Source organism: Acinonyx jubatus, chromosome A2 (genome assembly GCF_027475565.1).
Source record: "Acinonyx jubatus isolate Ajub_Pintada_27869175 chromosome A2, VMU_Ajub_asm_v1.0, whole genome shotgun sequence".
Taxonomy (NCBI): domain Eukaryota; kingdom Metazoa; phylum Chordata; class Mammalia; order Carnivora; family Felidae; genus Acinonyx; species Acinonyx jubatus.
Window position 1 is genome coordinate 63,783,889 of NC_069383.1, and position 25,556 is coordinate 63,809,444.

Genomic DNA, 25,556 nt, shown 5'->3' on the forward strand with positions numbered 1-25,556 from the left:
CAAAATCTTCAGCTTTTGAAAATATTGATTTTGATGTGGATTTCAAGAGCCTGTTTTGGAAGTCAAAAACTGAACAGCCATTGATTCTCTCTCTTTGCTTTCCAATTGTAACAATATTGACTCTCTTCAAGACAATGTGGAAATCTTTGACTACTGAAGGAATGATCATACTTAGAACTATGAACAGGAAAATACAAATTGATTTAAGATATTATATTAAGTAATATTTTAAAAAAGAAAATAGGCTTATGAATTTTTTCTGAGCCCTTTTAAATGCCCAAGATTTTCTTGTTATAATCAATAAGCTAGGTTTCCCTTTGATCCTGTAATTCAGATTTGTAGGTTTGTCCTTGAGAGCAATAGGAAGCTGAAGCTTAGTCCTTACTCTCAATACACACATATTCCTCTAGTGCATGAAAACTATCCTGTAGTGGATGCCAAACCAATCGAATACCAAACCCAGAAGACTTCTGGAAAATAAGAGTAGGTTATCCCCCGTAAACCCTAGAAAGACTATGGAAAGTTTGTGGTCCAGAGTTCTGACAAAAAGAAAAACATATAGAACATATGAAACATACAGAACTTTATTTCTCTGGAGAATCCAAGAGAGCTCATTAAATCTTATCAAACCAGAGCCATAGAGAGTGATTAATTCTAGTGCGACTACAGTGATAGCCCTCTAGAGACAAAAGAATAAAAAGGAAGTAGATGTCAAGAGTATGTATCAGCATTTCAGAGAAGATGACAGACCTAGAACATCAAGCTTTCTAGCATGTCAGACCAAAGCCACTGATTTGCAAATCATAAGAAGTGTGAAGAATCAGTAGGGGCCATGTTAGGCTAAAAACTAAGGAACCCTTCCTAATACATGGCTTTCAGGATTAACAAAATCTCAACATCTGTCTCTTCAAATGAGAAGGAAACATACCAACTCTTAATGCCTTTATTTCTCTTGAGGAGCAATTTTCCATGACATACTTGGTGGAGAGTGAGATAATAACCTAACAGATCATCTAATATCATAGGAGTTTCAGATACTTTGAGTAAGAGTTCAAACTTCTAGCACCAATCTTAAAGCCCGCTGATCCTTAGGAGGAAGTAAGCATAAAAATTTATGGGAAATAGGGACGCCTGGGTGTCTCATTTGGTTGAGTGACAAACTCTAGATTTCAGCTTGGGTCATGATCCCAGGATAGTGGGATCAACCCCTGCTAGGGCTCTGCATTGAGTGTGGAGCCTGCTTAAGATTCTCTTCCTCTCTCTCTCTCTGCCCTTCACCCACTCAAAAGTGCATGCACATGTACTTTCTCTCACTCTCCCTCTCTCTACAATAAAAAAATTAAGGGGCACCTAGGTGGCTCAGCCAGTTAAGTCCCCACTCTTGACTTCAGCTCAGGTCATGATATCACGGTTGGTGAGGACGAGCCCTGTGTTGGGCTCTGTGCTGGCGGTGTGGAGTCTATTTGGGATTCTCTGTCTCTTTTCCTCTCTCTCTGCCCCTCTGCATCTTGTGCTCTCTCTCTCTCTCTCTCTCTCTCTCTCTCTCTCAAAATAAATTTAAAAACATTAAAAAAAAGAATGCTTTAAAAAATTAATCAAAAAATAAAATTTAATTTTTTTTAATTTAAAAATAATCAAGATCATGTATTTGCTAAGTAATATTTTAAAACACAGTTTAACTCATATGCCTAATTATGTTTTTAGAACAATGGAACATTTATAAACACTGGGTGTCACAATATCTTTATTACTACAATGAGTTTTAGGACCTTTTCTTTCTATTAAACATCATTTAAACATGCTAGCAAACTTTAATATAGGATTATTCATTATTCAGTCTCAAGGATTTGGCAAAATAATAAAGAAATATACTATATTGAATTTTTACCTGGATAATTGGCCTATAATACATTTTTATTAACTTATTTAATAAATGTTTTTATGAAGGTATAACATATACAGTACACAAATGTTAAATTCAATCACTGCCAAGATCAAGATCTAGAATATAACTGACAAGATTAAAATGAGAAATAGACAAATTCACAATCACGATTAATTTTGTCCATTTTTATATGTATTTTAAAGCTATGTCATTAAATACATACAGGTTTAAGATTATTTGGACTTCTTTTTTAATTGACCTTTTTTCATTATTATCTTTTTATATCTTTCAATATTTCTTATAGAAAAGTCTTCTGTGCCTTACATTATTATAGCCACCTTAAATTTCTTTGTCCATATGATCTATCTTCTTACATCCCTTTGTTTTGTTTTAATGCTAAAAATATTTTGTAAAAAATCATACAAAAGTTGGGAAGAGAAAGGAGGACGTCAACCAGCCAACATCAAAGTTTGGGCAGCACAAAGTGCTGCCTAGAGAGACTGGTAGTTAGAGCAGTCTGCAGAGATCAAGATGGCCACCAGCCAACAGAACCAGCAACCTGGGTCAGCCATATTCATGAGCACCACGGACAGCAAAGCTATTTTTCCCAATCATTCCTCCTTTTCAGGAAGGAAGAAGCAGGAGCTCACCCTTCAGACATGTTCTTGATGGTCTTATGTTCTATTATGGCTTTCTCCCAATAGATGTCATTGGATTTCTCAACGACCACATCCCTGGCAGTGCCCTCAATCCAGGCAGTGTGGGGGCAATTCTGGAGCCTCCGGGATTTGAACAGGGAGTGTAAAAGCTCTGAATACCACTTCTCTTACAGAAGGCGTGTTGTGCTTTGTGCTTGTTGAATGTGCATTTGGTTAGGGCCCTTCTTGAGCCTGAAGCAAGAAGCCAGAACAAAAAAGTGTTTATTCTTCTTCTTGCAAATGCTGCCATTGCAGTCAAAGATGTACAAGTTGCTGAGGCCCAAACTTCAAAGCTCCACAGTAGCAGTCCCCTGTGTGCTTCACCAGGCTCTGATATTGGAAGGTATCCAGCAGCAGCTTGGTTGTGCCCTGGAAGATGAGCCTCTTCTGGGACATCTCCCAGTGCTCCTGCTGGCTGCCCAGGTCCAGCATGGCCACTGAGGCCATTGGGGTTGCTGGGGCTGGCTATGGCTATGACAATGGAGGGGACAGCATCATGACCAGTGCCAGCTCTGGCTACATCTGCCCATGGCCTGGCCACCTCCTGGGCTTATAGCATCAACTACCGCTGGGCTCCTCTCCCCTTGCCTGGCATGTGAGGTGCCTTGGGGTGAACTGTGGGGCCTCTGGAAGACCCAGGCTGCTTCTCTTATCCTTTTCTTTTCTTTTGACTCTTATCCTTTTCTTTTCAATCTATATCTATATTTAAAATGGATCTCTTTACAGAGCACATACTCAGATTTGGTTTTTAATCAATTTGCTTTCTAGTGCCTAATCCATTTATATGTAATAACTTATGTAGTTGCATTTAACAACATCTCAACAGTCATTTCTCTTTGCTCCATATGGTCTTTGTTCCTTTTTTCATTTTTTCCTGCCTCCTTTAGAATTAATCAATTTTTAAAATTTCCTTTTATTTCTTCTTTTAGCTAGTTTGTTTACATTTTTATTACTTTTCAGAAGTTTCCCTAGAAATTACAATATTCATCTTTGCCTCCACACAATCATCCTAACATAAGTACTTTCATCACTTTCAAACAATAAAATCACCTGGCAACAACTTAACTCCATTTACATGCATCTTGACATTTATGCCTTTATAGGCATGTACTTTATATTTCCATTTTTATAAACCACAAAGATATTATTTCTCTTGTTTTAAATACCAGTATCTTTTCATATTTACCCCTACATTTACACTTTCCATTGCCCTTTATTTCTTCCTGCCATTTTATGCATCCATCTGGAATCACTAACTTTTACTGTGAAGAATTTCCTTTAGCATATTGTAGAGTCTGCTTCACCTCGTGACAAATATTCTCAGATTTTATATGAGAACTTCTTTATTTTATCTTAACTTTTTTTTTACAATTTATTTTGAATGATTTTATATTTACATAAAAATTGCAGAGGTAGTACTGTTTATAGCCTTCACCCAGATCCCCCTTAATGTTACCATGTGACATAACCATGGCACACTTCAAAAGTAAAATACAAACACTACTATTAATTAAACTACATACTTTATTCATATTTCACCATATTTTCCACTAATGTTCTTCTGTCCTAGAATACAATCTGAGATAACGTGTAACATCTAGCATCTTTATTTTCAAGAATATTTTTACTGTGTATGAAATTCTGTATTGGTCATTATTTTCCTTTTGGCTCTTTAAAGATGTCATTAGACTATTTTATTACACAGTTTTTACAAAAAAAGTTAGCCATTACCCTTATTGCTGTTACTTTAAAGATAAGGTGTGTTTATTTTGCCTCTGGCTGATTTTAAGCTTTTTATTATATATTGGCTTTCACCTATTTAATATCATGTGACTAGATATAGACTTCTTTGTACATGATTAAAGTCCACTGAAGTCTCTTGTACCTTTGTGTTGATACTTTCTTTTAATTTTGGAAAATTCCCAGACGTTATCTCTACAAATATTGCTTATTCCCAATTTTCCAATTCTCTCTCAATTTTCCTTCTGAAATTCCAACATATGTATGCTAGAGTTTCTTTGTGCCTTGTGTCCCCTGTACTTTGATTTATTATCTTCATTATTTTTGCTCTCTTTGGTTTAAATAGTTTCTATTAATGTGTCTTCAAGTTCCTAACACTATCTTCCACTATATTCAGTTTGGTGTTAAGCCACCAAACTATTCTGATTTTCAGATATTATATTTTTACTCCTAAATGTCAATTTTATTCTTTTTATAATTTCTAATCTTATATTAAAATCCTCAGTCTTGAGGAAAGCAGAGTGGGGCAGGAGGTAGACTATAAGGAGTTGAGGGAATGTGGAGGGGTAATGAAAATGTTTTAAAACTTGACTGTAGTGATAGCTGTATAATGCTATAAAATTACTAAAAACTAATTTAATTGTACACTCACAATTATACCTCAATAAAGATGTTAAAAATGAAAAATATTTCATTTTTTCATTCATTTTTGTCCATCTTTTCCTCTATTTCTTAATGTATTTAAAATAATTATTTTAAAGTCTTTGTTAGCAATATTTGATATGTTAATAGCTGGGAGAATCTGCTTTTATTGTCTATTTTTGCTCTTGCTTATTGGTCATACTATCCTACTTTGTTATAGTCTCATAATTTTTATTGTATGCTTGACATTGTGTGTGTGGGGGGGGGGGAGGGGTGGGGGGAGGGGCGGGTAACTTGCAGCACTTGCTGATGATATTACTTCCCCCAAAGGATAGTTATTCTTTTCCCCTCTTTGGCAGATAAGTTGAAAAGTTGGCTACCTAAATCCAAAAAGGGATTTAACTTACTCAGGCTTAGGTTTCAGTGTTAGTAAAATGCAGTATACCATTACTTCAAAAGTGTTTTTTGGGCCTGGATGTTCTGTACTATTTCTGTAGACTCTGGCAGGTCTTTGTTTAGCCCTGAAAAACTATAGGAGATTCTATTCTATCCTTTCCAGATTTTGAGCTTAACTTTATAGTTTCCTGTTTTACACTATTTCAAATACATATCAAATATAGTGATGTGTTAAATATTTTGATGTGGAGACTGGCCATGCCAATCCCCCTTGTTCCAGCTGGGCTGTGTCTGTACACATGAGGAAACTGAAAGAAATTTTACCTGTGTTTTAGAAGTCTTGACCTTGTCCTTAATCTACGTTTCATGGGAAAAAGGAAGTATACTTTTGAGTCCAATCTGAATTCAATCAATCATACTATCTTATACAATTGCCAAAAGAATCAAACTTGAAAAAAATAAAAAGAAGAACCAAAATCAAAAAGCAGTGGAATGGTAGTTACCAGGGGCTGGAAATGGGAAAATAGGAGTGATGTTGTTTAAGAGTATATACTAGTATCCAATACACATTAAAGTGATTATAGGTAACAATACTGTAGTATAAACATTAAGCTTGCTAAAAGACTAAATCTTAACTGTTCCTACCACTAGAAGAAATGATAATTATATGGCACAACAGAGATGTTTAACTAATACTACAATGGCAATCTTACTGCAATATAAATGTATCAAATCAATACATCATACACCTTAAACTTAGCATAATGTTATATGTCAATTATATCTCAATTTTTAAAAAATCCTCAGTTTTCCCCTCAGCATGATTACCCTCTGTTTAGACTAAGGCCCATATACTTGTACCAAGTAAGCAAATGCCCCCAAAGAAGAAAATGACTGGCAATTGTGAACTCATCTAGGAAAAGTCTCTTCCCTCTCTGGAATTTCAGTTCATCTATTCTCCTTACTGATATACAGTCTAATATTTTGTAAACATAATTTTGCAATTTATCTTCTTTTTAAGATTTGTTATAGTGGAATTGTTGTCTTCCCATACTCCATTATATCATACGTGTAATCATAATCTCAATCTTATTACACTTAAATGAACAAACATGTTTAATTATTTGAGATCCACGTTAAGAAATATAATTGCATACGGTCTCAAAAACAAGTCTTTTGCATATAATGTTGAACAGTATCTGGAAATAGTAATGATACTCTAGATAATATAAAATAATTGTGTTTGCCCCACCTAACCAGGTCTAAAGTGGCAAAGATGTGACCACTTTCCAAAACATGCCAATTAGAAAGCAGTAGATTCTTTTATCATGGCACTAATTGTGTATACCTGGGAGAGACAGATAGATAGATAGATAGATAGATAGATAGATAGATAGATAGATATGGATAGATATAGATAGATAGATAGATAGATAGATAGATAGATAGACAGACAGACAGACAGACCAATTTTTCCCTGGACAGTCCCAGTTTATGTTTACAATGATTAAGTAACTACAAGCAGTTTCCCTTTTACTCAAAAACATATCACAGGTTAATGATAAATTATGTGGTCCCACTTTAGTACATATATAGATATCAGGCATGAAAAAAGACAATATTCCAATTTTCACTGTACCTCCTACCTCCCATGTTTATATATGTCATTAGATCTTACTATCAACATACCACTATGTTGGGTTTTTGAACCATGGTCCTGTTACAGTACCATGTGCCAAAACCAGAGCAAAATAAATGACTTACATTCTTATACTTATATTCTAAGTATTCCTTAATAATTTATATCTGTAGCTTCAGAACTTTTTTCTGTTATGTTCATATATCTACAGCTTTAAGAAAAGCACTAACAAAAGGTTCACTAGTAACATAACCTTACACCCCCATAGGTAAAATGTAGCTCAGATCTATTAAAATATTTTTTATATTTGAGTATAAATTGTTTATAGTTTTAAGACACTTAGATATGTACTTTTTTTCTTTTAGCATAACATAATGGATACTTCAAAAACACAGCCAGAAAACAACTTCAGAATTTTCATCATTTTTATAGTTAGCATATAAAACAGGTTGCATTCAATTCTCCATGGAGTGAAGTTTGGAAATGAGGCTGAATTATTTGCAGATGACAAATTTTAGACCCTAAAACATGCTTGGTACATTGAAGAAAATCCTGTTGGTTAAATCACTTGAGCCATCAAGTTTTTCTTAAAGTGTCTCGATATGCTTTTGACTGATACCATCTGTTATCTACTGAAAAAATTATTTTCCTTTGGAAGATATTCATCAAATTATAGGTGACATATTTGTTTGAGAATATACTAGACCATCTGGTTCTATAAAAACGTGTTTCTAAAAAATACTGCCATCCTATCTCAGCTACACCATCCGTATTTTTCAGAAGCTCTTTTTGTTACACTCCCAAAACAGAAACACATGATATTTTTGGCTCCTGGCTAAAGAAAGCAAGAAAAACATTTACAAAGAGATTTTTCTAAGCACCATGATATTTTACAGCTATTCACTAAAAGAATAAGTAGGTGACCAGCAGAATGGAGTGTGGAGAAGAATGGGAGAAGGCATGGTGGGCTCAATATTTCATATCCTGAATAGAAAGCCACTAAAACAAAGGCTTGACAAAACCCTCCCTGCATATATGAGCTTTGTAGAACACCCAGTATATTATCCTATTTATAATCAAGAAAACTAAATTTTCTGTTTATAGATATACTCCCATTCCTATTAGCATTTTGCAGTCGCTACTTGGCAATGTAAAAAGTTATTTTCTTTTCCTAAGGGTGCTTTTTTTGTTTATTAAAGTAATAGATGAAAAACCTAAGAATATAATCTCACTTCTGATTTTCTATTTGATTTCAGTAAACTTGTTAAAGGCCAAATTTTCTTTAACTACAAAAGGGTCCAATTTCTCATCAGAGTTTATCTAAACCCGACCAAAATTTCTTTTTTGACACAGTGAACTAAAGCAATTGCTCTCATACATTCATACTGTACCTCTTACTGGTCTTCACAAGTGATGGTGAACCACTGTGAAAGATAAAAGTTCAATATTCCTATTAAGGATATTCATATATATGACCTCATTTAAATGGTATAGTATTCATTTATTCATTTAAATCTATGTACTAAGCCTTTCCTATGTGGACAGCACTACTGAGCACTGAAGATCTAATGATAAACAAGAATAGTCATAGCCCCTGCCCATTGGGAGTTTAAAGTCCAGTAAGTGAAAGAGGCTTTGTTTACATAATGGATGGCGCAATTGTAAAATTGCCTGTGTAAGGAGAGTTTTGGAGGCATGAAGTACATTATGGGTGCAAAGAGGGATCTAGGAATTAGAAAGGTCATGACAGGTGTCTGTGAGGAAGTAATACATGATATGACCTAAGAAATGTGAATAGAAGTTAATTCAGTCAAGAGGGAAGTAAAGAGCATTGCAGAAGAAAAATCAGTCCCACACTTGACTTGGACAGCACCTTCAGTGCAATATAATCCAGTTTATATCTGGAATATGTATATTCCCGTTGACTGTCATTTGACCTTTAACCAGATACCTGCTTCCCTTTCTGTCTGTTACATCCATGATTATTGAACCATCCTTTGTTTTTTTTCTATAAATATCACTACTGAAGTAAATCTCTGAGCTGCTTGCTAGAGATCTTTTCAGTTGTTGCAAAATTGTAATAAAATGTTGACATGAGCTCGTAACTATCATCAAAAGTATTTATAACAGTCTTGGAGAACCCATTAAGATCAGCTTTTCTCAAAAGGACCCACCAGAGTTAAAGGGATTAAGGAACAGTACAAGCATGCTGGTGAGATCCTTTCTATTGTCCCAACCTTCTAGATTCTGAGCTTCAACTGGAAGGTGCTGCTGAGCTGTGAAAAACTGGGCTCATTTTCAGAATGCTCATACGTCAAAGTCCAATGGGTACTATATCCATTTTCTATTGCCACAATAACAAATTACTACAAATTAGCATCTTAAAACAACACCAGTCTATTATCTTATGATTCTTTAGGTCAGAAGTCCAGGTACTGGGTGGCTTGGTTCCTCTGTTTAAGAGTCTCACAGGCTGAAATCAAGGTGTCAGCTGGCTGTGTTCCATTCTAGAGGCTCTGAGGCTGAATCTTATGAATTCATTCAGGTTGCTAAACAAAGTCAGTTTGTGTGATTATAGGACTGAAATAACCTTTTTCAGGTTATTAGTTAACCCCAATTAATTAAAAAAAATTCTGCCTCCTTCCCTTGTCATGTGTGCCCCCTCCATCTTCAGACTAGCAACAATGCATCAGGTCCTTCTCATACTTCAAATTGTTCTGACTTTTCTTTCAGCCCCATCTCTTCGATCTGCAGCCAGAGCAAGTCTCTACTTTTACAAACTCATAGATTCTATCACCCAGATAATCCAGGATAATGTCTCTCTTAATGTCTTAATTATATCTGCAAAGTCTCTTTTGCCAGAACATATTCATAGATTTCAGGGATTAGAGCACTGGCATATTTGGAGGCCTATTACTCAGCCATTTTAAAAGATGATTACTTTTGAGACATCTTGCCATCTGAGGTAAGAGCTTAGAAAGGTAATTTGGGACTGTAGTGTGGGTCCTATCAGTGACTTCCTCCAGAGCAAGAGCACATGATTTGGCATATAGGGAATATCAGGTTCCCTCAGACAGGGGAACTAGATAGATGTTTACCAAAATCTTAAGGTTTTGGTTCAGGAATTCTAGAGATATGTGAGGAATTCATGATGATATATTGTCTTTTTCCTGCCAAGATTGAGATTGTTCTTGGACACATTTGTGTCTGTCTTTTGGCTAGAATATTATATTTCACTCAGGAGTCTCTATATGTTTGCCTACATATCTAGTAAGTTACTTGTAAGCCCTTGTGTTTATGGTCAGCGAAATTCTCTGAAAACCTTTTAGATATATAACTCCCCATTTGCTGAGAGCAGCTATTCTCAAACTTTTGGTCTTAGGATTCCTTTATACTTTTAAAAAGAATTGAGGTTTCCAAACAGCTTTTTTTATAGGAGTTTCATCCACTGATTTTTTAATATATTGTAAATAAAAACTAAGAAAAATTATAAATATTTATTTATTATTTTACAAACTAATAAAACAATTTCATATTAGCCTAAATAGCATATTTTATGAAAAAGAACTAACATTTTCCAGAATGTATATACATATACAAATATATATGCATATATATATATGCATATATATGAAATGTTTATTTCTTTTTGAGAGAGAGAGAGAGACCATGAATCAGGGAGGGCCAGAGAGAAAGGGAGAGAATCCCAAGCTGGCTCTGGTCTGTCAGTGCAGAGCTGGCTGTGGGTCTTGAACTCATGAACTATGAGATCATGAGCTGAGCCAAAATCAAGAGGTGGTTGGTTCCTCAACCAACTGAGGCACGGGGCACCCTACAACAAAAATATACTGAAGGAGAAGACTAGCATTGTTTTATTTTCTTGGAAAACTCTTTATTGTTGGATTTAATAGAAGATAAGCCATATTCTCATACCTGCTTCTATGTTCAGCCTATTGTAATATGTTATTTTGGTTTAAGTAACGAAGAAAATCCAGACTTATATGGATAAATAGTTGGAAAGGAGAGAATTCTTTAATAACTTTTCAGACAATTGTGAATATTCTTTGACACTAAAACTCTGTAACTGGCAGTTTTTAAAATGTTAGTTGGTATGTGGAACCTGATACCATATGAATGAACTTCTTATATGTCATTACATTAAAATCTATTGTTCTACTTTGCTTAAGTGGATCTTTTTGACACATAATGATTTTATAATATCATGCATTTGTCATTTGGACAATGTGTATTCACTGAATTATGCAGACCTTCCAAATGCTGACAAATTTTATTATAAAATAAAACAAAAGAATCATTTCAATTGATATCATCACCAAACTTAAAAAAGATTGTTAAGTTATGAAGCTCTTAATAACAGATACAAGTTTTCTAAAATTCAAAAATTTTACTTGAAATTTCATCAGTGGCAACAAATACTATCAGATATTTTTTTCTGTTTTCTTTTTTTTTTTAAGATTTTATTTTTAAGTAATCTCTACACCCAACATGGGGCTCAAACTCACAATCCCAAGATTAAGAGTCGCTCTACTGAATGATCCAGCCAGGCACTCCTCAGATGTTTTTCTTGAAGTGATACTTAATTCATTTTCAGAGAAATGTCTGCCAATTGCCCAAGTCTGAATAACCTGAGTTTTTCTTTTAAGTAAAAATAATACTCCATGAAAAATGTCATTAGTTGCAGGGTTCATCATTTGTGTAACCATGGGGTTATCTAACTCAAAACAAATAGATCTCCAGTCAAGTCCCCCCCCAAGGGGACTCAAGAGGACTTTTTATCTATGTATGCATATAGAGAAAAGGTCTAAGATAATTAAGAACATGTAATTATTAGAGATCATTTGAATTTACAATGGTATATTAACTATTGCTATGTAACAAACAATCCCAATATTTGAAAGATTTTTTTAGAGTTTATTATTCTTTACAATACTGTGGTTTGGCCAAATGTTTCTGCTGGTTTTTCCTGAGTTCACTCATGCAGCCAATACAGTTGGAGGGTCATGTGTGCTAGAACATACATGATGGCCTCACTTGCATGTCAGATGTTGGTCCTTGTTCTCACTGAGAGCTTTTGTTTTCCTTTGGGTAGCCTTTCATCCTCCAATAGGCTAGACTAACTTTACTGCATGGTGATCTCAGAGCAAAATTTCAAGAAGGTGAAAGTAGAAATTGCCACATATTATTAGTCAAAGCAAGTCACAAAGCTTGATGGAAGGGCCTGCAAGACTCTATGGCCATTTTTAATCTATCAATATGACCACTGAAGGTCGCTTTTAATATGACTATAACAAAGCTGAGAAGCTTCAAATAAAATAGTGACAAAATTTCTTGAAGTCAGGGTCTGCCCTAGAACATGGAGGCAATGTATTCTCAAAAAGACAACACAAGTCTCAAGTGTGAAGTCCTCTTAAATACTGTTTGATTGCTTTGTAGAGCAGTGCTCAGAGAATGATGGGGACATGGCAAAAGGGCACAAAGGTTCACACTGGCAAGAGGAAGAACAATTTCAGTATAAAAATAAATAATAACAATAATAATAATGGATTATATCCCATTAAATGAGTCCATGAGTCCATTAATTTATACTAAGAAATAGAGGGAAAGAAGACTGTTCTTCCTTACAGTAGTTGTCCAAGTAATAAATAAAGAAGGAATACTGGAATTGGACAAATCACCATCTAACAACCACTTAATAATTTCTCTAGGCAAATATCATCAATAGATACTAAAACTAGTGGATATAAGTTTGATGAGAAAAGGGGTATTGACAAGGTCTTAGAGTAAATCCCCATGAAGGCATTTTAGCTACAGCAAAGAGAAACCTGGCAAACATGACCTTAACCAAGTGATCCAAGTTAAGTTCACCAGTAATAGGAAAAACAAATGTCATGTGCCTCATGATAGTATGTACTGAGAAGAACAAAACATCACTTCTGTGATATTCTTGTCAAAACTATAGAGTTTGAATTTAATCAAGATGAAAAACCTCAGATAATACTAAGGTGAAGAAGATTTTACCAAAATAAATGAACTTCACTACTCAAAAATATCAAGGGAATAAAAGAAAAAGAATGATTTAGAAACTGTTGCAGACTCAAGGAAACTAAAAAGACATGAAAGTTAAATGCAACATATGTTCCTTGATTGGATCCAGTAATCTCATGTGTGCCCTAAAGGATATTAGCGAGACAATGAAATCTGAATGAGATTTTTTGGATTAGACAATAGTATTGTATTGGTGTTAACTTCCTGATTTTGATAATTGTGCAATGGTGATATAAGAAAATGTATCCCTTAATAAGGAATATACACTGAAGTGTTGATGGTGCTTTAAAGTATTATAGATCTGCAACTTATTCTTAAATGTTTCAAAATTTTTAATACTTATATGCATATTTACATAGAAAATAACAAAGCAAGTGTGATTAAAATGTTAACATTTGCAGCATCTATAGGAAGGGTAATTCATATGAAAGTTTTTGTAGAATCTTTATAACTTTTCCTGAAATAATTAAAAGATTAAATAAATAAACAAAATCAATTTTAAAACTACTCTTCCAAATAAAGAACCTAAATTATCTCTGTATGAACCAAAATATAAAAATGTATACAAAACTCTGGAAAGCCAGTATCAAATTACTAAGTCTGCTACTATTAGTTATTTTTAGAACATTCTGATGTCTCATATCCTAAAATAAGATAGGAACATTTTGACTGATAGTTTTTAAGGCTAAGTTCTAAAATTCAAAGCCTAGTGAAGAGCAAAAGTTCAATTATTAAAAAGCCACTGTGGATGAGATTGAAAGTGCATCAGAACATTGCCAACAACAAAAACAAAAAGAACACTGCCAATATAACATCTTAGAAGGCAATAAGAAATCTACAAAAAATAAGTGTTAGAGAAATGTAACAATTAAGAAAATCCATGCAAGTACAGAGATCTCAGAGATGCCTGAATTAGTCCAAATCCATTTCAAAATCCCCAGTAAATGTCAAGCCCTTTTGATTCACCTCTATATTTGTAAAGAAATAGATGACTGAAAAAATGAAACCTAAGTAGAAACAATAACCTACACATTAATTGTGTTGCAATAAAGTTTTCCATGGTTGGTTCTAAAAATAATTATGTTCCAGCGCCTGGATGGCTCAGTCAGTTAAGGGTCAGACACTTAATTTAGGCTCAGGTCATGACTGATTTTGGCTCAGGTCATGATTTCACGGTCCATTTGTGAGTTCAAGCCTCGCCTTGGACTCCATGCTGACTGTGCAGAGCCTGCTTGTGGTTCTCTTTTTCTCCCTCTTTCTCTGCCCCTTCCCCCTAGAAATAAATAAATAACATTTTTTAAAAGCATAAAAATAGTTATGTTCCCCTTACCAGAAAGGGACAAAAATCTCTGAAAAGGAAACCCCTGAATTATATTTAATGGTAAGGATCCTGGTAGGGCACCTTTTGGACTTGGGCTGGGGTTATGATCTCCCAGTTTGTGAGTTCAAGCCCTGCTTTAGGCTCTGTGCTGACAGCTCAGAGCCTGGAGCCTGCTTCAGATTCTGTGCCTCCCTCTCTCTTTACCCCTCCCCTGATTATGCTCTCTCTCTCTCTCTCTCAAAAATAAATAAACATTAAAGAAAATATATTTTAATTAAAAAAAGGATCCTGGTGACTAAGACCAAAAAAATGAAAGATAAACAGTCATCAGGTCATCCTTAATAAACATTTTTTTTTAAGTTTATTTATTTACTTTGAGAGAGAGAGAGAGAGCACATGTGTGTGCGAGCAAAGACGGAACAGAGAGAAAGGGAGAGAGAATCCCAAGCAGGCTCTGCACTATCACCCCAGAGCCCAATGCAGGGATGGTGCTCAGTCTCACCAACCATCATGACTTGAGATGAAATCAAGAGTCATAGGCTTAACTGACTAAGCCATCCAAACGCCCGACAAAACATTTCTGTATTGAGTTTTTATCATTACTCAAAGAAAATTTTTAAAAATATTAGTACAGAAATGTTTTAATTATTGATAAATGTTTTATAAATACTTTACATAAAATTACATTATTTAATACTCCTAATTATGGTAATACATGTACAAATTAAATATTATTACAGTGAAGGATAAAATGCAAACAACATTTTAGTTCATCTATGATTCTAATTTATTTTCTGACAGGAGCCTAATTTATTGGCAACAACTTGCATTTGTCATATAGATCAGATAAGTAATCACTAATTACAGTGAGATTTTAAGATTGCAAAGATGTAAATATGTATATAAAACCATGTTGAGTTAAAATAATGAACATCTTAAACATTGTTTTTATAGAGTTCAAGCAATGCTAAAAATTACCTGACTCCACAATTACCTTATTTGTATTATCTGAGTAAAATTTTAGGGATAAGCATTTAAGAGCAAGTAGATTTATTGTTCTTTAATGTCAGCTTAAATTGTAATTCTAAAACCCTTAATTAACTCTAAGACTTCAGACTTAATTAACTTTAAGACCTAAGGCTTAGAAATGTTTAAGTAATTAAAATAAATAGAAACTTCTTACAACAGAGGATGTGATACTTGGGAAGTAGGGACACTAGCAACAGTATAGTCACCACACAATAATTTTTACCTATATACTCTTATTTGTTATTCTTAATATTTTTAAGAGGATAAAACTAGTGGAGTGAAAATACTGTCTTAAATTATGCTTATAGGAATAATTATATTTTAAAACTAATGATTTAAACTTAAGTAGTATCATTTATTATTGTATCATATATGTATATATATTTAAAATAAAAACATTTGGAGGGAGTAAGATTAAATTTTAAAAGAAGCTATGTATAACAGAGCAGCTGAGCACTGGTGGCTCACAAAGAAAATTGGTCTTTCAGTGTACAACCTGTTTTAAATATAAGGCTGCAAAAATATTTTTGTTTTCTTCATATTCTACCCAGATGTCAGGATTTTTGCTTAAACAGTGCATATGTGTACTATTAAAAAGGTTTATTGAATTTGACCTGCTTTGCCATATTTCATAACTATAAACAATTATAAGCAAACAAATAGGAAAATAAGGGATTTCTTGCTTCTATAAAGCAAACATTCCTTTGGTAGTTATAATGTATTGCTATTCTGGTTAGTAACACAGCCAACATTGTGGCTATTTCTTGTTCTTTGGAACTGTGATTTTATCCAACAACAATTTCATTGTTGATCCAGGATAAGGCCCTAAATTACAAATAATAAAACTGACTAGGAGTTTCTTATGTCAAAATCATCTCTGGTACTCTCTTGAAGAAAAGACTCCCTCTCCTTTTAAGAAAGAATTGGTCTTGGAAAGGAGGGATACTACCAATAGTGAGTTAATAGAGACTTCTCCAAATTTTATTAGTTAAATGAGGACAAGAAGCCCAATCCAATTAATCTCATTTAGGGAAAGTGTTATTAATATGAATATAATTTAGTAAGTACATAACTCCTCAGAATAGATGGAAGTGGACTCAAGTTCATGAATGTGGGCTGGCACAGTGACTCCCAACAAACTGACTTCTAAGAAACTTTTTATTCTATTTAAAATTTTAATTTTAAAATAGTTGGGCCCCTTCCTCTGTATCTGATCAAAATGGAGAAACAAGAACTGAATTTTCTCTCCTGCCTGAAAAAACAAAAGACATACAAAATACATGAAGTTTTTAAGACATTGGATATTAGGCAATAAAAGAAAATGATCCTTGAGAGATGGAAAATAAATGAGATAAATCCCTTGATTGTTCCAACCAACTATTTTGATAGAGTTTCCACAGAATTGAGAACCAATAAATTGAATAAATTTAACAACTCAGAATTTCTTGAAAGCCACAAACTACCAAAGCTCACTCAAAAAGAAATAGATAACTTGGATATTCCCCTACATATTAAAGAAACTAAATTTTTAGTTAAAAAATGTTCTGAAAAAGAACACTCCAAGCCCAGGTGGCTTCACTGGTGAATTCTTCCAAATATCTAGAAGGAAACATCAATTACTCAGAAACTCTTCTAGAAAACAGAAAAAGAGAGAACAGTTTGTAATTTATTATAAAAGAAAGAACACTACTGTGATACTAAAACTAGACAAAGATATTACAAATAAAGACCACAAATCACTATTTCTCAGGAACATAGATGCAAATATTCAAATTTTTTAAAATGTTTTATTTTTGAGAGAGCAGGGGAGGGACAGAGAGAGAGGCGAACAGAAGATCAGAAGTGGGCTCCATGCTGACAGCAGCAAGCCCTATGCGGAGCTCTATCTCAGAAACCGCAAGATCATGACCTGAGCTGAAGTTGGATGCTCCACCAACTAAGCCACCCAGGCGCCCCTTAAAACAAAATTTTAGCAAACCAAATCCAGGGATATATAAAATTAATAATAGATCATGGATAAGTAATGTTTATTCTAGGAATGTGAGATTGGTTTATCATTTGAAAGTCAATCAGTGTAAGTTACCATGTGGTAAGTTCCTCTCCCTAAGGAGAAAAAAACAAAACAAAACCTCAAGGCAACCTGGCTGTACACAGAGTGACGGCCTTGTAACATGAGACCACGTAATGAGACTGCATGTTTGTGTGTTACCGTATATTGGAGACAAAAAAATAGAGAATGTATAAAAAAAACTATGCCACATGGCGTTTGGGCCTCAGTTCTTCAGGTACAAACCCAACTGAGCAGCACAAATAAACTTGCTTCCTGGAAAGTAAGCCTCAGTGTCACAGAGAATCCTGCTACGTTATTTGGGAACTTGCCATGGTGTGTTTCCACCTCCTTTGCCCCCAGGGTATGAACCTGTGAGCGCTAGGAGAAGCAACCTCGCCTGGTGCCAGTGGACCATTTGTTGCTTAAGAGATTAGCCTATACCAGTGCACAGGGGCAAAGGCCCTGTGTGTGCACAAAGGAACCCATGAGGCCCAGGAACCAGCTTGCGGAATGCTGCCCATCAGACTGGTAAGAACCCAGGTTGGTTTTGGCAGACCTGCCGCTAAGAGGCAGAAGGGGAGCCTGATCATCCCCCCAGGTTGCCCTAGTAGTTCCACAAGGGAAAAGGAACAAAGCCACAACTCTAAGGCGCTGAATGTAGGGCAATGGGTTGGAGTCCTTCTGTGAATGTGTTTGAATGAGACCGACAACAGAAAGGTTCCCACCTGACCAAAGGCTGAAGCGAGAGCGGAGTCCTGACAAGTCCTGATCCGAGGTTCTGTGGCAACCTCATACGGCTTAAGGCAGCGTCAGACTTCCCTAAGAGTCTGATCCAGGTCACGGATTGAAACTGAACCCACCAATGCTAAGAGGTGCCTGAAATATCTCTGAGATGAGAGTGGCCAGAAACAGACAAAGCAACTGTGTGTCCTCTCCAAAATAGTACCCCCTCCTTCCTCTTTTTTTCCCCTCACGTGTATCAAAGTTGTCTGTTAGGGGAAGGAAATGGGTGAAAAACAGAGTAAACTGACTCCCCTAGAGTGTATGATGAGGAATTTCAAAAAGGGACATTCAGGAAATTATGGTGTGAAATTAACTCCCAGAAAGCCCAGGACATTCTGTGAAATTGATTGGCCGTCATTTGGGGTGGGCTGGCCCTCTGAGGGCTCACTTGATAAGGAACTAGTTGGCCCAGTGATCAGGGTCATTGCAGGGGACCCAGGCCACTCTGACCAGTTTCCTTACATTGAATGTTGTCAAGACCTGGTCCTATCCCGGCCACCTTGGCTAAAAGTCTCTATTTGAAGAAAGCTGTAAAGTTATGATGTCTCGCGTCACGGCTTCTTCCAAATACTGGCCAGAAATTAAAAAGCCCATACTGTCAGGAGAACCTAAAGAAATCCCACCACCATATGCCCCACTGTACCCCTCACTGCCACCTGTGCCCCCCAGCAGCCCTCACTGCTGAAACCCTGTCAGAGTCTGCCCTTAGTCCTGAGGCCTCACCACCTCTAGCACCACCAGCCTCCCTGACCATGACTGAACCACCCGGACCACCAGTCTTAACCCCGCATATGCCCCCTGGACTGCACTAGAGAATCAGGCCAGCAGAGGCAGCCACTCCCTGCAGCAGTACCGGGGAGCCCTACAGATGTCACTGAGGGAAACCAGGGGACCCATCTATTATGATCAGGAAGGCCAGACCCAAGGAGGCCAGCGTGTTTTTGTGTCTGTCACTACAGAACTCTTAAATTGGAAGCAACATACCCCCTCCTATATGGAGAAACTCCAGGCTATGATCAACCTAATTCAGTCCATAATTCACACCCAAAAACCTACCTGGATGGACTGCCGACAACTTCTTCTGACCCTCTTCGATACAGAGGAGCATCACCGCATTACCTATGCAGCCCTAAAATGGTTAGAGAATGCCCCAGGTGGGACACTAGGCCCGCAGGCCTACACTTGGGCTCACTTCCCTGGGGAGGACCCCAAATGGGATACAAATGACGCCAGTATAGATGGAGGGTTTGCAAGGACTGAAAGGTATTAATAAGCCCTTCTAAATGGCATGAGGATGGGGTGGGGAGGGCCATAAATATAAGTAAAACATCAGAAGTGCTCCAAGGACTCGAGAAAAACCTGAGCCAGTTTTATGAGACACTATGTGAGGCATTTCGTCTCCACACCCCCTTTGATCCCGAAGCACCTGCTAACCAGGAGATAGTGAAGCTTTTGTAGGTGAGGCCCAGGGGAACATTCGGCACAAGCTGCAAAAACCAGAGGGTTTCACCAGCATGCCAGTCAGTTGCTAGAAGTAGCAACCTAGGTGTTTGTTAACTGTGACCAGGTAGCACCAAAGGAAGAACGCCAAAAGATGCAAAAACAGGCAGACTTGTTAGCTGCTGCCTTGGTGGAGTGGTCGGAATGCTCCTGAAAGGTGCCCCATGGGGAAAGGGCCAGAAGGTGGAACGACAGGGAGGGTCTCACCCTGAACCAAAATTAGGACAGAATCAGTGTGCTTTCTGCCATCAGGAGGGCCCTGGAAAAGTGAACGCCCCCAGCGACTGGACAATTCTCAGCAAGGCCCCAAGCAGAAAGAGGACATGTGGTCCAGGGTCGGTACCAACTGGCCCCAAGCCTCATAGGGTCCCCAAAGATGATTCTGTGGGGATAACCGCCATGGAGGACTATGAGGAGGACTAGGACAGGTCAGGCTCTATTTTGTTAGGCCCTCAGGGGCCCATGGTCTGAATGAATGTGGCAGGTTGGGGGGCGGGCAACCCACTGACTTTATGGTGGATGCTGGAGCAGAACACTCAGTAGTGACCCAACCCATGGGCCCCCTCTCACAGAGACAAGTGGGGCCACAGGCAGTCAGATGTGCTATCCTTTCTTGCTGACGGTGATACAATTTAGGTGGCCGTGAAGTCATCCATGAATTCCTGTACCTCCCCAACTGCCCCACAGCTTTAATGAGCCATGACCTGTTGGAGAAGCACAGGCTTGGATAACTTTCAGCTCTTGGGGGCAGGCTGCTCTGACCCTATGGAAACCAGAAGCAAAGATTATGACTCTCACGATTCCCCAAGGAAAAGAGTGGCGTCTCTATAGTCTCAACGAAGAAGCCCGGGCAGAGCCCACCCTCCAGAGACAATACTTTATCCCTCACAAGGCACAGAAAGAAATCCAAAAGCACCTGGAGAAACTTTTAAAGTATGGGATCCTCCTGCCGTGCCAGTCACCTTGGAACACACCCATCTTGCCTGTCCAAAAACTGGGCACAGATGACTATTGGCCAGTTCAGGACCTGTGAGCAGTAATCCAGGTAACTGTCACCACACACCCAGTGGTCCCGAACCCCTATACACTTTTGGGTCTCATTCTTGCTGAAGCTACCTTCTTCACCTGTTTGGACCTTAAGGATGCCTTTCTCTGCACCCACCTGGCCCCCCAGAACCAATTGATCTTTGCCTTCCAATGGGAGGATTCTAAAAATGGTAACAAGAGCCAGTTAACTTGGACCAGGTTGCCTCAGGGGTTCAAAAACTCCCCAACCATTTTCGGCACTGCATTAGCCCCTGACTTAAAAGGCTTCCCAGCAGATCAATATTGCTGTGTCCTGCTTCAGTATGTAAATGATTTACTGCTGGCTGGAAGGTCCCAGGAGGGCTGCATGGAAGGGACTCAGCAGCTCCTTACCCTCCTGTGGAAAACCGGTTACAATTCTCTAGGAAAAAGGCTCAAATCTGTCAGGAAAAGGTTAAATATCTCGGCTTCCACCTGTCCCAGGGGCAGCACTAACTCTGCCCAGAGAGAAAGCAGGCTATTTGCTTGATCCCGGCCCCAACAACCCAATGCCAGGCTCGGGAGTTTCTCAGGGCTGCAGGTTTCTTTAGAATCTGGATACCTAACTTTTCAGTCCTGGCAAAACCCCTCAATGAGGCTACAAAGGCAGGGAGAGAGGGAACCCTGATATGGGAATCAGTACAGCAAAAGGCCTTCGAGGAAATAAAAGGAGCCCTTACTAATGCGCCTGGTTTAGGACTGCCAGACACAACCAAGCCTTTTTTTCCGTATGTCCAGGAGCACACTAGTATTGCAGTGGGAGTCCTAACTCAGATGTTGGGGTCGTGGCATCACCTGGTGGCATATCCCTCCAAGCAACTTGACTCCGCAGCCCTCTTAGTGTCTGAGGCTGATGAGTTAACCAATGGACAAGGATTGACAGTCCCAGTGCCACATTCAGTATTGACATTAATGGAATACAAAGGACAATACTGGCTAACCCATGCCAGGATGGTCAGATATCAGGGAATGCTTTGTCAGAACTCACGCATTCACCTAGAAGTAGTGTGGACCCTGAACCCTGCAACCCTACTTCCTGTTGGGCCAGGCCAGCCAGACCATGACTGCATTGAAGTCATGGATGAGGTATTCTCCAGCCGACCAGACTTAAGGGACCAGCCCCTCAAGGACCTCGAGGCTGAATATTTCACTGATACTAGCAGTTTCCTAAAGAAGGGAGAGTACCTTGCAGGTTATTCCATAGTGACCCTGAATTCTGTCATTGAAACCAGGCCCCTGACAAAGGGGACTTCAGCACAAAACCAGAGCTCATTGTACTAATCCGAGCCCTCCAACTGGCGGCAGGGATATGTGTTAATATATACACAGACTCTAAGTATGCCTTCACCATCCTCCATGTACATGGGGCCTTATACAAAGAGAAGGGTCTAATAAACTCAGGAGGGAAGGACATAAAATATGCTAAGGAAATCCTTGAACTCTTAGACACTGTACGGGCCCCTAAAAGAGTGGCAGTCATGCATTGCCAGGGACATCAAAGGGGAGACACCACGGCTCCATGGGGAAACCATAAGGCAGACCAAGAGGTAAAGCTCATGGCCTCCAAAGAAACAGTGAATCAGTGGCTTTAACCACTGCACTGTCCCCTAGTCCATTGGGCAGAAGGGGACCCTAATTACTCACAACATGAAAGTACTTGGTTTAAGACTGAAAATGGAAGCTACCTCCCATGTGAATGGTGGAATTTGAAGATGGCTGAGTAGCAATTTCTGAGGCTCTGATCCAACCTTTGTCAAGCAGTTCCATCAGGAAACTGACACTTGGCCAGACAGCCCTTGAGCCGATTTTAAGCCAATATTTCTACATCCCTCGACCCTCTAGCATAGCCTGCGCGGTATGTGAGTAATGTGAAAACTGCACCCAAAATAACCCACGTCAGGGACCCCAGGCCGCTCCTGGGTGCAGTGTCGGTGGAGCCCCATTTGAAAATGTGATGATGGACAGGGCACCTGAGTGGCTCAGTTGGTTAAATGTCTGACTTCGGCTCAGGTCATGATCTTGTGGTCCGTGAGTTGGAGCCCCATGTCTGGCTCTGTGCTGACAGCCCAGAACCTGGAGCCTGCTTCTCATTCTGTGTCTCTCATTCTCTCTGCCCCTCCCCCACTCATGCTCTGCCTCTCTCACTCTCAAAAACGAATAAATATTTTAAAAAATTTAAAAAAAAAAGAAAGAAAATGTGATGGTGGACTTCACTGAGCTCCCCTGGGCTCAGGGCTGTAAATATCTGTTGGTCTTTGCATGTACTTTCTCAGGATGAGTGGAAGCTTCCCCAGCTCAAACAGAAAAGGGGCATGAAGTGGCCTGACTTCTAAGAGAAATTATTCCATGATCTGGGATCCCTATCACTATGGATTCAGATCATGGGCCAGCATTCATGGCTAAGGTGGTGCAGTTGGTGGCAGAAGGACTAAAGATAACCGGGAAGTTACACACGGCATACCCACCTAGAGCTCTGGGAAGGTGGAATGAATGAACCGAACCCTGAGGCTGCAATTAAGTAAACTGTGCCAGGTGGGTACCTGCACTGGAACCAGATGTCACCTGGTCACACAAGAAAAGTGGGCACTTATCATGGAAGGCCCAAGGACTTTTGATATACCATGCAGAGGCTTAGATTTGGAGTCAGAATACTGACTCAGTGACAAATACACGTGTGAGAAAAACGGTTTATGTGCCTATACACCTGAGTTTTTATGCTCCAGTTGGAGCTGTGTTTCATGGGCTACTAGGAAAAAAGAAGTCACAATAGCACTCCTTCATAAGGGGGCTGCTACATCAGGTTGTCAATCAAAGGCCTGTAACCCTGTTAATTTTACCATCATTAACCCAGGAGACTACAAGTGGCAATGGGGCACCCGAACTGGCATCCGGATCTACGGGCGGGGCAGAGACACAGAGACTGTGCTGTATTTCAATAGGGTTACTACCACCCATCCAACCACATCCCATCAAGTCTTCTTCTCATTCTATGAAGAAATAAAAAGTAGTCCCCCTCCCATTTCGGTCACAGCAAGGCATTTGTTTCTAAGCCCTGACACAGACTATAGCCCAGACCCTAAAGATCTCTTCATGCTAGGTATTTGGGGCAACTAACACGGGGGATCAATGGCCATGGGAGGCCAGAGAATTAGATCCCCTCAAGCCTTCTAATGGAACAAAATACCCCAGTTCCACTACCGGGGTTTGGCTCCTCAAAACCTCAATCATTGGGAAGAACTGCCTTTCCCAATGGGGGAGAAAGTTCACCGTCCCTGTTGTAAACTTAACATGCCTATGCCAAAGGTTTTATAATTCAACCACTTGGGAAAGCCAATGGTGGGTGTCCCTGGGCCACCTTGAGCCAGATCCTCACCCCTTGTCTAACTTCTCCCATCTCCAGGAGGCTTAGAACAACATCAACGCAGCCGTAGAATGGTGGGCCCCAGGTGGACTATACTGGATATGTGGAAAAACAGCCTATACATGTACTTCCTTCAGTCTGGTCAGGGTCATGTGTGCTGGGGACTATCCATCCATCTTTCTTCCTACTCCCACTTGACAGGGGGGAACATCTGGGAGTTCAAGCATATGGAGATAGGGAGACTCAAAAGAATCAGTGTCACTTACAAATTGGCAATTGGAAAGATGATGAGTGGCCTCCAGAGCATATAATACAATATTATGACCCTGCCACCTGGGCAGAGGATGGGTCTGCACGCCCATTTACATGCTAAACTACATAACCAGAATATAAGCAGTTGTAGAAACTATAACCAATGAAACTGCCAGAGCTCTTAACTTACTAGCCAAGCAGCAAACCAAAATGAGCAATGCCATCTATCAAAATCGCTTGGTGTTAGATTACCTGCTTGCTTCTAAGAGAGGAGTTTGTGGAAAGTTTAACCTGAGCAACTGCTGTCTACAGATAGATGATGAGGGAAAAGTCATAGAGGAGATCACAGATCAAATGGGAAGGAATGCTCATGTCCCCATCCAGACCTGGAATAGTTGGAACCCTGGGGAGTTATTTGCAGGGTGGTTTTCAACTCTCATGGGATTCAAAACCCCCATAGGAATTACCCTCCTAATTTTGGGAGGGTGCTTAATCTTACCTTGCTTAGCTCTCCTGGTTGTACAGTCTGTCTCCAGTCTCATTGAGGCCATGGTTGAAAGAAAGACAGCCACTCATATAATGATGTTATGGAAATACAAACCTCTAAACCAAGATGATGCTCTTTGATCCAAAATAGAGGGGTCCAAGTCCAAAGGGGGTAATGTGGCAGGGTCTCCTCCCTAAGGAGAGAGGAAAAAACAAAACAAAACAAAACAAAACAAAAACCTCAAGACAACCTGGCTATATGTGTATGTGACAACCTTCACAACCCTGTAACGTGAGACCACTTAATCAGACTGCATGTTTGTGTGTTACCATATATGGGAGACAAATCGAAAATGCATAAAAACTATGCCACGTGGCATTCAGGGCTCAGTTCTTCGGGTATGAACCCAACTAAGCAATGCTGGCAAGAATAAAGTTGCTTCCTGGAAAGAAAAGCCTTGGTGTCATGACTCTCTATGCAAGAATCCTGCTACAACCATATTAAACAACTAGAAAAGAAAAAGCATATAATATCTCAATGGATGTGAAGAAGGGCATTTGGCAAAATCCAACAGCCTTTCCTGATAAAAACTCTCTCAACAAACTAAGAATAGAAGGAAACCTCTTCAACAGATAAATGAAA

At 38.6% G+C, this 25,556-nt stretch overlaps 1 pseudogene; it reads right to left on the bottom strand.

Annotated features, from left to right (window-relative positions):
• Nucleotides 1-2,321: 2,321 nt before the first annotated feature.
• Nucleotides 2,322-18,259, bottom strand: LOC106983053 (centromere protein V-like; annotated as a pseudogene).
• Between the last annotated feature and the right edge of the window lie 7,297 nt (nt 18,260-25,556).